A 17,676-nucleotide genomic window follows, 5' to 3' on the forward strand; every position below is an offset into this window, starting at 1 on the left:
GGGGAAAAACACTCACTTAACATTCGAAGCATAATCAGTGCCATCCACCCAGCGCCAGGTCCCTTCTTCAGCAGTGTTCAGTCCAATCCAATACTTACAATTCCTATACCACTGGATATAGTCCTGTTGGGTAAGTAACAGTGTGACCACGTGAAATGTTTCTCCAATGTTAGTGGCAAAACTAAAGGTTGTTTGTCCAGTACCCGTCAAACCAGTTCTAAGTTGCAGAGACATGTTTATTTGCTTATTACATCGAGCTTTAATAAAGTGATGGATTTGGTCTTCCGTTGATATAAAATGGTATTCAATATAATACAAACCATCCCCAGGCCCCGATACATCAGGAATGCCCCATGAGATGAGGAACAAGTCAAGGAATAACCAGCTAACTCCCTCTCGTCACTCCACGTGGTTGCTTTACTTCTGGTCTGACAAAACTCAGATGTTTTGATTTAATCCTATTGCAAGACCCTTGTCTGTGCTAACGCGGTAAAGATAAAATTTGCTTGTTTGGCCCAGGGTGGATTTCTCCGCCTTTGTCACGGTGCCAACAACTAGGTTTGTCTGGCTCAGGCCGGATGTTCCCTGGAGCTGGTTATTTCTCCGCCGCTGTCCAACCGATCCGCCCGTCAAGCAGAGAGGCTGGATTGAGATTCTCCTTTCTCCGATAGTTATTCTACCACTGTATGAGATTGTAGAACAATTTGGGAGAGATTGGCTTCTTCCATTATTATAACGTAATGTAACTACCTAAATCAAATCAATATCATCCTCCAAGTCTCAAGGCAATTGAATATTAACTACAATGAGACTGCGTGCCTCAGATTTACTGTCAATTCCAAACGTAACCTGACAGTTAAAACTGGCGCTGACTGTCGTCTCAGTTAGGGAAGGGATGACAAACGCCCACGCCTGTGCTTGTATCCAGTTCACACCCTTCACCAGATTCCGTGCGATACAATCCTATTCCCTCCCCACTGCCACCATCTCCCAACGACCCCAACTTGCCCGCCTCCGTTCCCCAACATCACCACCTCTCTGTCCGCCCTTCCCCAATCACTCCTTCTCAAACCTAACCAGCTCTGTCCTGGTGCCGTAGTTTTTCCCATACGACAGGCAGTGGGCCTCGCAGACTGGCAGCAGTCTGGAGAAGAAGACCAAGAAATTCTTTCCACAACTCTGGAGCAGCAGTTTGTCCCGCTGTAAACAGGCCAGGCCCTGAGTAAACAATGTTGTGCTGTTTTCAGGCCTACTGGCGCCCGGTGGGAAATTGCACCCCACTGACTTGCTGATCGGAGTTTTGTTGAGTAAAAATTCTTGGCAATGTTAATCTCGCCAACAACAGATTTTCTCCCTGGTGATTTACGTCACAAGAGTTCTGAAAAATGACTGTGACCTTTGCGCAGACTAACCCCGTTTTACCCATCCAGTTCCCCTTCGAACCGCCCTATTTAACATTCAAATTGTATTCCTTGTCCATACTGTGATTTGCGACCTACCGTGACCACCGATGCAGCTTCACAACTGTGCTGGGAATGCTTTGGACTTGGAGTTTAGGATCAGGGTCACTCTCTGGCTTCTCAGACACAAATCCATTCCAGAATTTTGCTGCTGATTTCTACCTCTTCTCGCAGGTTTCTGCTCATAGCCTCATGAGCGAGGCAGTCCATACCGACCAAGCAAGAAGAGGAGACTTAATATATTGTTCCTCGAGGCCACTGGAGCGTACGGTGCGGTGGGAATTGACTGCACTGCAGGCTACCCTAAATCTCAGGCCTTGAGAGATTGCCCCCATGTAGAATTATCCTTCCACAGGTACATCCTGCGAAATGCAACAGACACAAAATGCTGGAGGAACACAGCAAGTCAGGCAGCATCTATAGATGGAAATAAACTGTCGACGTTTCGGGTCGCGACCCTTCATCAGGACTGGAAAGGACGAGGGCAGAAGCCAGAATAAAAAAGACCGGGGGAGGGGAGGAACATAAAATGGCTGTTGATAGGTTAATCCAGGTGAGAGGGGGAAGGTAGGTGGGTGGGAGAGTTGGGATGAAACGAAGTGTAAGAGCCGAGACGTGATAGGTAGAAGAAGCAAAGGGCTGAATGAGAAGGAATGCGGTAGGAGAGGACAGTGGACCATGGAATAAAAGGAAGGAGGTGGGGAATAGATGGGCAGGTCATGAGGGCCGGGGAGGGGAAAGAGAAGGGGTGAGGGACCATAAGAATGACGGAAAACAGGGGGGCGGGTAAGGAAAAAACATAAAAGGGGGAAGAGGAGAGGGGTAACCGGAAGTTAGAGAAATCGATGTTTGAAGCCGTAAGGTTGGAGACTACCAACGCGGACTATGAGGTGTTGCTCCTCCAACCTGCGTCTGGCCTCAAAGTGCCAGTAGAAGAGGCCGTAGATGGACCTGTCTGTATGGGAATGGGACTGACTACCGGTAACCCCTCCACTCTCCCCTACCTTTTTCTCGTTTTTCCTCCCCCTTTGTTTTCCCTCATTCCTGCGCTCCCCTCACCCCTTTGCTTTCCCCACCCCCGAACTCATGAATTGCGCGTCTATTCCCCAAGTCCTTCCCTTCATTCCATGGTCTCCTGTCCTCCCCTGCCGTATTCTTTCTTATTCAACCCTTTGACTCTTCTGCCTATCGAGTCTCAGCTTCTTACATAATTCACTGTCACCACCCCCCTTCCCCGATACACATACCTTCCCCCTCTCAGCTGGACTCACCTATGACTTGACAGCTTGTGGTCCTTCCACTCCCCGACCTTTTTATCCTGGCTTCAGCTCTTGTCCTTTCCATTCCTGATGATCCGAAACGTCGACTGTTTATTTCCCTCCATAGATGCTGCCTGATCTGCTGATTTCCTCCAGATTTTTGAGTGTGTTGCTCCAGATTCCAGTAGGTGCAGAATCGCGTCTGTCTCCATCCTGCCAACAGCCCTTGGTTGTAGCCTTTGAAGGTAACACTGATAGAGCAAATGGGGATGATCTGCACTGAATTGCACCAGTCAGTAGATCTCTTAATTGTTGAACGCTTTGTTTGGGACTAATGATTCCTGTCTTTAATCAATACCAATGTCCATCATCTTCTTCCCCTTATTTACAAAATAGGATTGATTACTTTAAGGAATGAAATGCCATAACCGAGACAGAAAGAGCAGCACATGTAATGAACAAACGAATCCTACCTGCTCCTCTGCACTGTTAATGACCAGAAGAGTGGAGTTCATTGAGACACAGAAATTTTGAGCTTCATCCCATGTTTGTTTAATTGATGAGAAAAAATAAAGTTTTTGATTGAACAGTCTCCATTGGTTGAAAGGCTGACCTAAGGATAGATCTGTGAAGACAGTGAAGGAGGTGTTAGAAGCAGCTGTGGCAACATAGATCTTCACGAACATCTTTTCTCAGCATATGTTTTGCACATGAAACATACTTACATGTAATTTCACACATACAAGTCATATCACATGTTCCCATTTACTGAACATTGGATATCTTAAAGGGTTCATACCAATAAATGTCGGTGATGTTGTTTTCAATTTACACCATTTAAGAATCAGAGAACACAAGAAGGGAAAAGGAGAAAAAGACAAATTCAGGAGGTGAAATGAAGGACCGTAGGGACAGGCAATTGTTGTGCATATACATCTTCGTAGAACGGCTGGATGGAAAAAAAATTTAAAAAAGCATTATAAGCAACAGAACTTCTTCGTTTTGTTCATATTCATTCGCAGCAGTGAACTGTAGGGTGAAGACAGGTCGTGGACACTCAGAGACATCATGGAGACAAGATATTGCTACATGTCTGAAGGGGTTTCACTAGCACTCGTGCAGCCCAGAGACCTCAGCATCCCTCGCTCCTGCCACAGTCCAGCTGAAGACCACGTCATCTGATGATGTAACCCTTCCTGCTGTTATGGATACTAGTCAGAAGCAAGACCCTAATCTCACCATAAATTGGCCCCCGCTCCCATGCTGCTGAAGACCCCGACGAATGCGGCCACAAAGACAAGCTCTCATGCTGGCGTACAGCTCAGTCCACGATCTGACTATGTAGTCTCGTGATTGACGTACAAAGAGCGAAGGGATCTGGTGGGTTTCTGGAAGGTGAGAAGACCACTGACACTTGGAATTCAGAAGGTCTCAGCCCAAGTCCAGACCTTATTATTTCAAAATCCCGACATGATGATAACACAACTGGTCTTACAGAAGCAATCAAACTCAAGGTGCTGGTGATTATCAGGCACTCCTTCAAATCCATGTCATTGTATGACATGCACCGGACCTTTTTCCCTCCCACTCCTCATATTCCATCACTCCCGGGGTAGCTGAGATCCCGGGAGAATCTTCCTCTACTCCTGTCAGTTTGGAGGAGAGGGAAAGAAACTGATTACACCAAATGCCAAAGCATTTAGTGGCCAGATCCCGGGGCGAGTAACAAGATATGATTAACAATTCTCAGCATCTCAGTGTCAAGGATGAATGACTGAAAACGCAATGTCGGTCTGATTATTATTAAACTTACTTTCTCTCAGCTTTGAAACTACAGCCTGAATTTCACCAAGTGAGCAGCGTATCTTCTGAAAGTTTGCTGTAACTGAGAGAGAGAGATAAGTGATAATTAGTTTATTGTTGTCATACGTGCTGAGTTACGGTGAAAAACTTTGTTTTGCATGCCGTCCATACTGATAATTCCAAAATTGGACTACATCGAGGTAGTACAAAGTGACAGGCAACAACAGAATGAAGAATAAAGAGTAGCAGTTACAATTACAACAAAAGTGCATGCAAATAGACAAACAAGGTGCAAGGGCCATGACGAGATAGATTGCGAGATCAAAAGTTTATCTTTATCGTAAGCGAGGTCCGTCCAAAAATCTTATAACAGCGAGATAGCAGCTGCCCTTGAGCCTGGTGGTGCATGTTTTCAGCCATTTATATCTTCTGCCCGATAGAAGGGGGAAGAAGAGAGAATGACCGGGTGGGAGGGGTCTTTGATTATGTTGGCTGCTTTCCCGAGGCAACGGGAAGTGTACACAGAGTCAATTGAAGGCAGTCTGGTTTTCGTGATGGACTGAGCTGAGTTCATCATGCTCTGCAGCCGTTTTGCAGTTTTGGGCACAGCAGTTGACATCCCAAGTTGTGATGCATCTGGATGGGATGTTTTTTTCCCGTTATATCTACAAAAATTGGTGAGGGTCAATGAGAATATGCCAAATTTCATTCACCTCCTGAGGAGGTCTGGTGTGCTTTCTCGACCATAGCTTCTACGTGATATTTACGCCTAGGGACTTGAAGCTCTCAACAATCTCCACCTCTGCACCATTAATACATACAGGGGCGTGTACTCCGTCCCACTTTCTGAAGTCAATGACCAACTCTTCTGTTTTGCTGACATTGAGGGAAATGTAGTTGTCTTGACGCCATGCCGTTGGGCTCTCTATCGTCCTCCTGTACTCTGTATGGTCGTTGTCTGAGACTCGGCCCACTATGGTGCTGTCACCTACGAACTTACAGATGGAGTTTGAGCAGAATATAGTCACACAGTCTTGAGAGTATAGGGAGTTAAGCAAGAGGCTGAGCATGCAGCCTTGCGGGGAACTAGTGTTGACTATAATCGTGGTGGAGACTTTAGATTGTGGGCCCCATTTCTCAACGAGATCATACCGTCTTCACTACAAATTTATTCTCACAGCGCAATGATACCCGCTGTCACATCATTAAATCATAGTCAGAAAGGTGCAATACTGCTTCCAGGACAGGCACTTCAAATTTTGACTCAATATCCCGGTCCCCGCGTCCCTAGACACCCCGGTTCTCTGGTTCCCACATTCTCCCGAAACTAGCTGGGGCCACTGTTCCCGCTCTCCCCGCAGACTCAGCCGGACCACGGTTCCGGCTATCCACCGAGTCTCACTAGGTCCTGTAGATGATGCCTGACTTATCCGTAACTTGGAAGACTGAGAAGAAATGGACTTAGAACATTCGTACAGGGCTTGACATGCTGGATACAGCGAGTATGCTTCCCCTGTCTGTGGAATATAGGAGCAGGCGCATAGAATAAGTGGTATCTCATTGAGGACTGAGATAAAAAGACATTTTTTCAGAGGGAGTGTTGGGAATCTTTGACGTTCTCTGTCCCGGACGGCTATGGAAGCACAGTCATAGAATTAATGAAAAATAGAAAACAATAAATTTTCGGATATTTAGGGAATCATAGGAAGTGGGGTTAGTGGAGAAAAATCTGTTTTGCGGTAAAAGATTGTCCATGAACCTGAAAAGAATATAAGAGCAGAATCCAAGGTGCAGATGGACTTCTCTTGCTCCTATTCTGATGTTGATATCACACTGAAGGGAGTCGTGATGTCCCAAAACCGAGCATTATGACGTCACGCACCGAGATTGGACGTGGTCTGGAGTGATGTCATTCGGCGAGGCGGGGCACTGGAATTAGTGCAGATTCAGTGCTAGTTCTTAGATTCTGTCACAAACTAAAACATGGACCAAAATATAGAATTTTTGATATTGTGAATTTCACCCAAACAGAGCCTTCCTCCTTTGTTCTAATTTCCGCAGGAGGGACTCAAATCTACCAGCTTTGGAATTAATTCCAACTGGTCTCAGGTTGAGAGTCTGGCGAATGACTAGGGAATCTCATAAACTACAAAAGTCTGTTAACTGATGAGACGGAGATCCATTAGATTGGATTACACTCTCACCATTACTCTTCCACTGGGAAAGTTCCTTCAGAAAACCAGCGTCTGATATCTTCATGTCACTGAACATGTGTCGCACTGAAATGGAAAGAATCCTTTGAAACTCATATGACAACATAGATGCGATTTTACTCTAACATCCCCTTTTGCCTTTATGTTCCTTTTAACCGGGAGATACGATAAAAGAGAAGAAAAGTTCTGCTAGAGCTGTATACAGATTGGTGTTGTATACAGTTCAGATAAGCAAATTGCAGGAAATTGATAGTGGAACTGAAAGGGTGCAGAGGACATTTATGAGGATTTTGTCAGGTTTAGACAATCTTTGCTTCGACGAAAGTATCCACTGGTTGTGGTTGTAATATTTGGCATAGAAAAGGCTGAGTATTGGTTTATTTCAGATGCGTGAAATTAGACGGGGACTTGGAGTAAATAGAAATGATGTAATTTCCTGAGCGGAGAGTCAATAACCAAAGGCATAGGTATATAACGATGAGAGGGAGATGAGGAAATCTTCTTCACCCAGAGTGCAGCGAGAGTCTGGAAACAACTCTCGGAAAGGATGAGCGAGGCAGAAACTCTCAGCAAATTTTACCAGTGTCTGAAATCTATTTCAATTGCCATTAACCAATGCCGGAAGTTGTGATTTGACTGGATATTTCTATTTCAACAATTTCATAATAATGGACCGAATTTCCTTTTATGCATTGGACGTTTCTTGTGGTGCCATGAGTCTCGGTTGCCAGCACAAATTTGGTTTCCCCTCCCCGTCTCCAGTCCCTCTCCCAATTAATCCCTGAAGGGATAACAAAATGTGAAGTTTCGTAAACTGGTAAGTCTTGCAAACTGCCCTTCCCGAACTAGCAGCATAGCGGAACTGTAGTAAATATTGAGCCATCAAAAAAGCAGGATTCTGCCATTTGGCCCTTAGATCCAACCCTGATGTTCTTTTCGATGATGGCTAATCATCTAGCTCATTACCATATTCCCGCTCTGTCATTTTTGTTTTAGCTAGAAACAAGTTTTTGGGTTAATGTGCATGAAGGTGCAGAAAGTTTGGAAGTGGAATCCTGGGGACCAGTGCTAAGCCCACTTCGTAACGTTCTCCAGTTGAATCATGTTCTTGTTTAAGATGATCTTGAATTTACCAGAAATCACCATCCCACATTTAACATCAAACACCACCCCTCACTCAACAGAAGAGTTTTGCAAGCCTCAGGGCTTCACGCTGTTTGTCAAGGCTTGAGCATTTCAAGTGACCAGTGCAGTTTCATGGAGAGAAGTGTGATATTTGATGAGGAGGATAAAGCAGAAGGTGATCGGGCCTTCATTGTTTGATAAATAAAGGCAGGGTGAATGAGCAATTGGAGGAAAGGCAACTGGTTAGAGGGAGCTCGAATGTGGCTTTGTTAAGGATGTCCTGTCTAAGAAACATAATTCACGTTGTCGAGGAAATAACTGGATGAATAATTGGAAACAGTCAAGGGATGCATCTTACAAGCATCTACTGAAGGTTGGTAAGAAACGTTAACAATAACGACGGTTATTGAAATCGAGAACTCTTGTTTCCCTGGAGATATGTTCGATGCTGGGAGAGAAGGATAACGCGTTAGTATCTGAAGAGGAAGGAAGTGAGTAATGATATTCTAAAAGGAAGTGTGCTTGGACTTATCGAGTCATAGAGTTAAACAGCACTGAAACAGGCCCTTGGGTCCAACTTACCCATTCTCCACCGTCAGTCCTATTTGCCAGCATTTGGCCCAAATCTTTCTAAAACTTTCCCGTCCACATATCTAAGTGTCTTTTAAACTTGGTAATTGTATCAGCCTTTACAGCTTCCTCTGGAAGCTCGTTCCAAGTGCCCACCACCCTCTGTGTGAAAAAGTTACCGCTTAGGTATCTTTTAAATCTTTTCTCTCTCACATAAATCTACACCCTCTAGTTTTAGACTCCCCGAACCTGGGGAAAAAAAACTGTGACTAATCACGTCATCTACAGCCGTCATGATTTTATACAGTTCTATAAGGTCACCCATCAGCATCCTCAGTTGCAGAGTAAAATGACCAGGTCTAACCAGCCTCTCGTTGTAACTCAAACCCTCCAGTTCCGGTAAAATTCTCGTTAATCTTTTCTGCATCTTTCCAGGTTAATGACATCCTTCCTTTGGCTAGGCGACCAGAACTGCACAAAATGCTCCAAGTATGGCCTGACCAATGACCTGTACAGTTGTAACATGACGTCCTAATTTATGTACTCAATGCCCTGACAGATGAGGGTAAGCGGGTCAAACGCCCTATTCACCCCCGGTCTCTCTGTGTCTCTATTTTCATGAAATTGTATACCTGCACCCCTCGTTCTCTCTGTTCAACAAAACTCTCCAGGGCCTTACCAATTACTGTGGAATTCCTGCCATGTTTTAACCTACGAGGTGCAACACTTCGCTCTTGTTCGAGTTAAATTCCATCTGCTATTTTTTGGCCCACTTCCCCAGTTGATCTAGATTTAGCTGCAGTTCTGAGATAACCCTCTTCCCTGTCCACTATACCACGAAAGCTGGTGTTATCCGCAAATTACTAACCATGCCAACTACATTCTCATCCAAATCGTTCATATAGATGACAAACAACTGTGGACCCAGCACCGATCCCGGCACCACACCACTAGTCACTGGCCTCAAGTCTGAAAAAAAAGTTATCCACTGCCACCCGCTGACACCATTCACCAAATCAATTTTGTATCCGATTGGCGATCTTCCCTAGATCCCATGTGATCTAACCTTCCGGTTTAGCCTGCCACGCGGGACCTTGTCAGAGGCCTTGTTACCGTCCATGTCGACAACACCCACCGACCTTCCCTTTCTCTTCGATCCCTTTCAAAAAACTCAATCAAATTTGTGAGGCACGATTTCCCATGCACAAAGGCATAGTAGCTATTTCTCATCAGTCCTTGCCTTTCCCAATACTGGTAGATATAATCCCCAGGAATCCCCTCCAGTAAGTTTCTCACTATGTTGGGCTCACCAGCCTGTATTTCCCTGGCTTGTCCTTGTGGCTCTTTTAAAATATAGACAACGCATTTGCCACTCTCCATTCTTCCGGTACCACCCTCTTGGCTAAAGGTAATGTGATCATCTTTGTCATTACCCCTGCAATTTATGTTCCCAGCTTGCTAGGAGGTTCTAGGATACACTTAGTCAGCCACCCTGGATTTCTTCCACATTAGTGTGCTTTTAAACAGCCATAACTTCCTCTTTTCTAATGAGGATATATCTTAAATCATCACTATTCATTTATCTCAATTCTTTAGATTCTATGACCTTTTTCCACGGTAAATACAGACAAGAAATATTCATTCACGACCTCTCCCATCTTCTATGGCTTCATACATAGACGACCACATTAATCCTTCGGGGGACCTATTCTCTCCTGTTTACCTTTTTGCTCTTAATATACCTGCAGAATCTCTTAGAATTCTCCTCTACCTTATCTTCCAGAGCTACGTCTATTCCTCGTTTTGCTCTGCAGAATTCTCTCTTAAGTGCACTCCTACATCTTTTATTCTTCTCAAGGGATTCGGCTGATCCCAGCTGCCTTTATATGTCATAAGCCTCCTTCTTTTTCCCGACCAGATCCTCAATATTTCTCGTCAAACAAGGTTAGCTAATCCTTGCCCTTCACTTTAATAGGAACATGGTTTCCCATACTCTCCTTATATCACTTTTAAAACCATTATAGACCTCCATTTATCTGCTAACAGCTTCTCCCAATCAACCTTTGCAAGTTCCTTCCTAATGCCTTCAAAATTTGTCTTGTCCCAGTTTAGGATTTTAACTTCTACACCTGTACTATCGTTTTATGTAACTATTTAAAAACTAATAGAATTATTGTCACTGGTCCCAATGTGGTCCCCCGCTGAAACCTCAATCACCTGCCCTGCCTCATTAATAATGATTTTGAGGGTCATTTATCAAAGACTGCGAATGAGATGAGGACTGGAGCTGCAGTAAGGAACGTTAAAGATTAAGATTAAAATCTTTATTAGTCACATGTACATCGAAACACACAGCGAAATGCATCTTTGCGTGGAGTGTTCTGGGGGCAGCCCGCAAGTCTCACCACGTTTCCGGCACCAACATAACACGCCCACAACTTCCTAATCCGTACATCTTTGGAATGTGGGAGGAAAGCGGAGCACCCGGAGGAAACCCACGCAGGCACGGGGAGAACGTACAAACTCCTTACAGAGTGGTCGGAATTGAACCTGGGTCCCTGCCGCTGTAATGGTGTTTCGTTAACCACAACACCACCGTGCCTGCAATTCCTAGTGAGGTTGATTAGTTGAAGGGATAAAAGGATGGGGAACTTATTTCTGAGGTAAATAAGAGATCAAATGTGGGACAATTAAGAAATCCGAGTGCTTTTTAGATTGCAACAGTGGGGTCGAAATGGATATTGAATCCTATGAATACAGTTAACTAAATCGCAGTGATCAGGGGAAAACATGAATCACAAGAGCCAGTGGATAAAACAGCAGACTCATGTTCTTTAATTATTAATTGTTAAGCAAAGGAAAACAAAATTGGTAATATAATGGAGACATAGATCTGACCGCAGAAACACAAGGTTTGACGGTATCTGAGCAAGCACAGATAAGGAAACCAGCATGGGATAAACACATCGTAATCTCATGCAGCTGATGAATGTGTGCTACTCCGTACTGAACTGCTTTGGGAAGAAACATATATACTCTACTCAGTATACATTCTGTAGACACTAGAGAATGTACTCTGGGTATCGACCTCAACATTCATCACCAAGAGATGCTTTGCAGCAGCACGACAGACCAATTCTTGAAGAACATAACCATCATGCTGGGTCTACGGCTGGTCGGGACTGAACCAACATGAGAGATGAAGCTTTATGACCCTATTCAAAACAAACTACCCGTGGCAGGTGACTCTGTCTAAAAAAGGATTGGGAGGAATGACCACTGCACAATCTGTGGCATTCTCATTGTGCTAAATCGGATAGAGATCACTGGGAACATCATCGGTAAAAAAAACTTCCATTTCGAGTCAAGCAACATGTGGAACGATGAGAGAACAGACAGGTTCTAACAGTTGCCTGCTGCACATTCTTTCAGGAGCAACACACCCACATTCAAATAAACAGCAAATACTTATTCTTATTCAAAAGTGTGCATGAATTATTGGCTTATTTAATTGTCTGCACATTAATTATCTCATCAAGCTGCCTCCGTACCATTTTCTAATGACAATTTGTCCCCAATCAGTGGCTTTCATTCCAGCAGGCTTGGCTGTGTGTAAGCTATCACCGCGGGAAGACGATTTGCCATTAACAGTCACCACCTGCACAATTCCAACCATATGTCACTTTCATCTATATACTGTGTCCATGGCTCTCCTGACCTCCCTGAAACACGCTGCTGAATGCACACAATGACGTCTGAGAAATTAATCGATCTCATGGAAATATGGCAGCAGTGTTCATATACCTTCTGGTATACTGCAGGGGAAATCCATTTGTAATTCAGTCTCAGAGTTAATTCCCAACACGTTGAAACTTTGGAACCATCTACGATTTGGAGAGTATCCTGTCAGATCAGAATGGCCAGTGGTTCTGTTTCCTGACACTAGACGTCAGATGAATTATAGAGGACGACTCTTCTAAAAGGAACCAACATAGATTGCAGCTGGTAGAAAACACCAATGCAAACCAGGGTCTGCAGGCAGAGGCCATGTTGCCTCCATATGTCAGAACAGTAGGAAGTTAGGAGACTCAGGCTGTCTGGTCAGAAGGATGCAACCATCTGCAGTTTCCCAGAAGACCAGATTCTTGCTGGAACTAGCGGTGGGGGGGGGGGGGAAAAAAATGGGGAAAAGCAAAAAACCAACACAGATATTCCAGAAATGCAGCAAAACACAGATCTTGGAATAAAAATAGGAAAAAAGTAAAAATGCTCAATGGGCAGCCCCATGAGAGAGTGTATGGTAACATTCACAGGCAGATAATGGTGGTTAGATGAGGGTGGCTAGTAGAGTTACCTTGCGTACGGGTGTTGTGGAGGACAGACACATGGGAATGAGAAGAAGAACAGAGACAGATGCTGGTTCTACCTCCAAGTTAAATACCTTTGTGAAGTGATATCACGGATCAGCTTGAGAAGACATGTAAAGTGAATGAATACGCAATCTACGATGAGTTGGTGAGATACTGAAACTGTTTGCGGCGAAGACAAGATTCCTTCTTCCATTGCAAAGAGATATTCTTCACCTATGGCTCTAATCCTCCAACAGCAAGTAAAAAGGAGCCAATGGGGAAGACCCCCTTAAAATCCTGAATTCTTTCAGTATTGTCAGCTTTCCAATCTGGCCGGACCAAATTGCATCTTTGGACTGGCTATTCAAATGGTGGAATTGCAATTGTATTATTTTGGCCCCCCGTAAGTTTCGCTGCCGCTGCTTGGAGAAGAAGTGAGAAGTCTCATGAGGTCGTTCAGACAAAGTGCCTTTCACCGAGTTAATGAACGTATTCCCTCGACACTGTGTTGCTCTTTACATATTGTTTTCCCAATTAATATTAGGGCCACTCTCCCTCACCCCACCACTGTATGAATGTCACTCACGGTAATAACATATGCTAATCTGTGTACATGCTTTCATTAGCTTTGGTAAATATATATTGGGAACACGTTTCAAAGTTTATAGCGTCGCAGAACGTACCCATAATAACTGTAGTACCGAGAGCCACAACGGACATCAGGATGGAGAGACCCAAGAGGCTGTAGGTGACTGGGGCTGAGACTTTACCTCGCCCACTCTGTACTGGTCGGATACTACTCTCTGTAAGGCGCAAATGAAACACATCACTGAAAGTACGAGAAAGAATCGGTCAGTGATTATAGACTCCCTAATATTTCTTCGTTTAGACTTGGGGAAGGGCAGACAACTCAATGGGTGTTTTCGATAGCGTTCAACACACAGTGCTTCAATTTAAGTACTTTCACTCACAGAAGCTTATGTATCTAAATCGTGCAGTAAATGGAGGTGTTACACATTCTAGAAGAACAAGACTGACCCAAAGTATTATTCACTCAGGTTAGCTCAAGATACAAGGAATAAAGTGCATTCGCCAATCTCCCCTTACTCGTGAACCTTTCACCATCCCTCTCCCACATCTTTACTTCCAGCTTCTGTTGCTAACTGATCTGAAATGAATTCCAGCTTCTTTATCGAACAGAGAAGAAAAGAAATGCATTTACCATTTTCATGCCGGTTTGAAGTTGGCTCGAGTCTCTCTGTGTCCTCAGTCCTTTCGTCAGGGTTGAACTCACTGATATTTTCAGAATGCTTTAGCTCCATGTTCTCAGCTGGAAGATCTCTGTTTTTGAAAGCAAACACGTGAAATGCATTTAGTGAGACTCAGACAGTTCCTCTTGCTGTACTTTCAGTATTGCTTGGAAAAACCCAAGGCTCTGTTCTGCTGACGTGGTTGATAAGTAGTCAATTCTGCTTGATGCTGGGTTCCAGTGGCAATGCCCTGAGCTGAAGAATTTGTGGTCTCAGTTAGACGTTTCTGCTCCTGTCATGCTCTCGGAATGTGGGCTCTTATTCAGATCCCCGAGGATGTATAGACATTAACCATCAGCAGGAGCCCTCATCCAAGTGTGAGTTTCAGAAGTGGCTGAACTTCTCGTCCGTTAAAGCTTCAGGAACAACTACAATGCCCAGACTGGCGGAATTGTTCTCCTTCACTTAGATGAGAGTCGCTGCGTCAGCAGTCAAGCGGCTGGAGTCCAAGTCAGAATATTGTGATCGCTGCCCTATCATTACACCACCAGACTCAACTGGATTTCCTTTATGGCGTTCGTGACCTTAATGTCAAACAATATAATGGTCTTCCAGAAATTTCCATGCCCCCACAGTGTCACAGAAAATAATCCTACTCATTGTAACATTTAATGATGGCTACATTGAATGTGAAATCAAGTTCTCTCCCATCTGCATTTCTTTCCATTAACTCTGTACTTTATTCCAAAGTGGCTGCGGTCCAGAGCCATATACTCATTTCTATCAAGTAAAATTCCACCATCAACTGTGAACTCCTTACCATCAAGCGTGTCAAACCATTCAATATATTTTGGATTTTTTATTCAGAATATAATCGACTGAGAGTTTAATTACATTCCTCCGAGTGTACATATGTTCTCGATTTAACTGTATAATTGCAGCTCATCCATGTGTATCCATTATTTACAGTGTCCGATACTATTGTATGGAGTGAGAAATCCTATTCCATCGACAGCATGTAGGATTGCATGCTCATCAAATGGCATTCCCTGTGTTGTGTGTCTCATTGCATTCATCCTGTTACCGCATTCCGTGGATTGCAACACATATTAGTGTAATACTATTCTATCAATTTTGTAATCTCATCCCATAGATTGTGCACTCGATTCCACTGAATGTGTCATCCATTGTATCTTGTGTGCAGTTCCATTTTATGTTATTGTTCCATGTTGTTCCTTTCCATAGTAACCGGTGGCCAAAAGGTAAACTTCCATGATGGAGAAAAAGCCAACATTTCAAGAACAGCAGTTCACTGCGAGAACAAGTGAACCAAATAAGATGGCATCTGGTGTCACAAGATTATTGAATTGGGGCGGATAAAAGAGCACTGGAACAAATGTGCTGTATTTATCCGACAAATGATCTGGGAGTCAAGATTTAGGCGACTGGATGTGTGGTGCAATTACATAACCAGATCAAGATCATATTGTGTGCTTCTAATTGAAATATGGAAAGCAACCGAAATAGATAATTGCTCTGGAAGTAATGGTACCTTTATTTCTGATTGGTTTAATTGAGATGTTAGCGCTTGAGCATTCTCGAAGTTTAGAAGAAAATGGTAGCGACACTGCAGAACAACCATCACAGAAGGAGAACCTTGAGTTTGGAACTTAGGCATGGCTACAGCCCATTGAGGTCAGCTTTGACAGTTTATCTCCCGCGGGTAGCATTGAAGTCCAACCCCAGAGCACCGTGATTTAATATAAGGAGCAGCTAGCGAGAACAGTGCGTGGAATTTGTAGCCATTAGGAATTCTAAGGAGCAAGTGAACGCCCATTTGGTTTAGTTATTTGAGGATTACGAAAGGACTGAATGACATTAACCATTAATTTGTGCATTTATTTGGTGAGAATGCCAGTTGACTCGATATAGAGGCAAAGGGGTGAATATTTTGGAGTCCCTGTGAGAGAACAGTTGAGTGATTGTTTTGTATTCACACTGTACAAAGCGCAGATTTGTTTGACCAAAAACACAAGTGATGAGTCGGCAGAATTGTTCGTAAATTGGGTGTAAACTCTGAAATTTCGTCTTGAGGGATATTAATCTTATCTACTATGCATTGAACAAGAGTGGCCTGACATCAATTTAAAAAAAAGAGCTCAGTTGAGGGATGAAAGAGGCTGTAGTAAATGCATTTACCGTGCTGCAGCTCAGATCTACAAACCGGGTCGCTTCCCAGGCCTTTCGGACTGAATCTAAACAGTATTTGGAAAGAATGGAAATGAAGGACCTAGAGTGGGAAAAGTGCGCCGAACGTACCACAGTTGTAAGGGGTCCACATGTATCAAAAATACCGAATAAACAGTAAAGAGACAGAGTCAGACCACGGCATTGGTAAAGAGTCAGACCACGTCATTAGGAAGAGACAAAAAAAATCACGAATGGAGCGTTAAACGTTCACCAGTTTCCTGAAGGAACTGTGTGAAAAAGGAGTGTAAATTACACGATTAAAAGGAGATATGAGTAAATTACGACAGAACGCGTAAGAGGAGGAAGAAACGAGTCAAATGCATCTGTTATGCATGGATCTGTCTCAGACAGAACTTGAACAAGCCTATCAATAAAGGAAACGGATGTCAGCAAGAGCAAGGCTGCCAGCAACAGACTGGGACGTGACGGAGAAGTATGCCAATATACACGCGCTAGTAGCATCCTCCCTCCATTCGGACAAGGAGAATAAACAGAAGAGCGTTGATCACAGAAGTGTCAACCAAATACTGAAAAATTAAAGGCGCATTTCACAAAGGCATGATGAGATGTAGAACCCCACGAAAAAAAAACAGGAGGGGGGGGGGGAGATAATGATGTAGATTGGGGAAAATAAGCTGAAATAACAAGATGTTATAGGGAGGAGAACATGATTCGTAACTCATAAGGGATATTGGTGGCTCTCTCACCTCCCTTAACACATCCAAAGGTATATAGTGCTCACTAAACGGACCATCACTTTGAAATTAAAAACAGAAAATGCGTGAAAATCTCAGCAGGTCAGGCAGCATCTATGGAAAGAGAGACAGTTAACATTGCAGCTCAGGTGCCCATAACGAGAACTCAGAGGGAGAAAATTGTAGTTAATCTATGTGGCGGGGAAGGTGGTGGGGACGGTTGGTGGAGAAAAGGAAATGCCCGTAATCAGTTGAAATGATGTAGCCATTGGATGGATGGTTAAGTTCCTTTCCCTGTATAGTGTATTGTTAACGTTGTGAATTATAGATCATGCTGTATCGTCTGGCCTACTGGAACTCGCTGAGCAGGCTGGAATATAATCTCTCATTCGGTCCAGGAAATTGTTACTTGTGGCAAATGGGGAAATAGACGGGTCACTGTCAGAGTGAACAAATGTATGTAATTGGACAATGCTGGGTCAAACCCACGGATGCCATGCCCGATGACCCATGAGATGAGGAAATTATTGATAATTATATATCTGCCTTTGTCATACCTGAATACGAGCGTGGCTGGATAATGAGTGAAATGTTCTTAGTCGGCCTGATCCAAAGCTGCAGAAACAAACTGGGTTTCATAAACGAAAAGTGACATTCCGAACGTAATACCAGAAGGTCAATGCCGTCAACGAATATATTTGG

Source organism: Pristis pectinata, chromosome 31, assembly GCF_009764475.1.
Source record: "Pristis pectinata isolate sPriPec2 chromosome 31, sPriPec2.1.pri, whole genome shotgun sequence".
NCBI classification, from domain to species: domain Eukaryota; kingdom Metazoa; phylum Chordata; class Chondrichthyes; order Rhinopristiformes; family Pristidae; genus Pristis; species Pristis pectinata.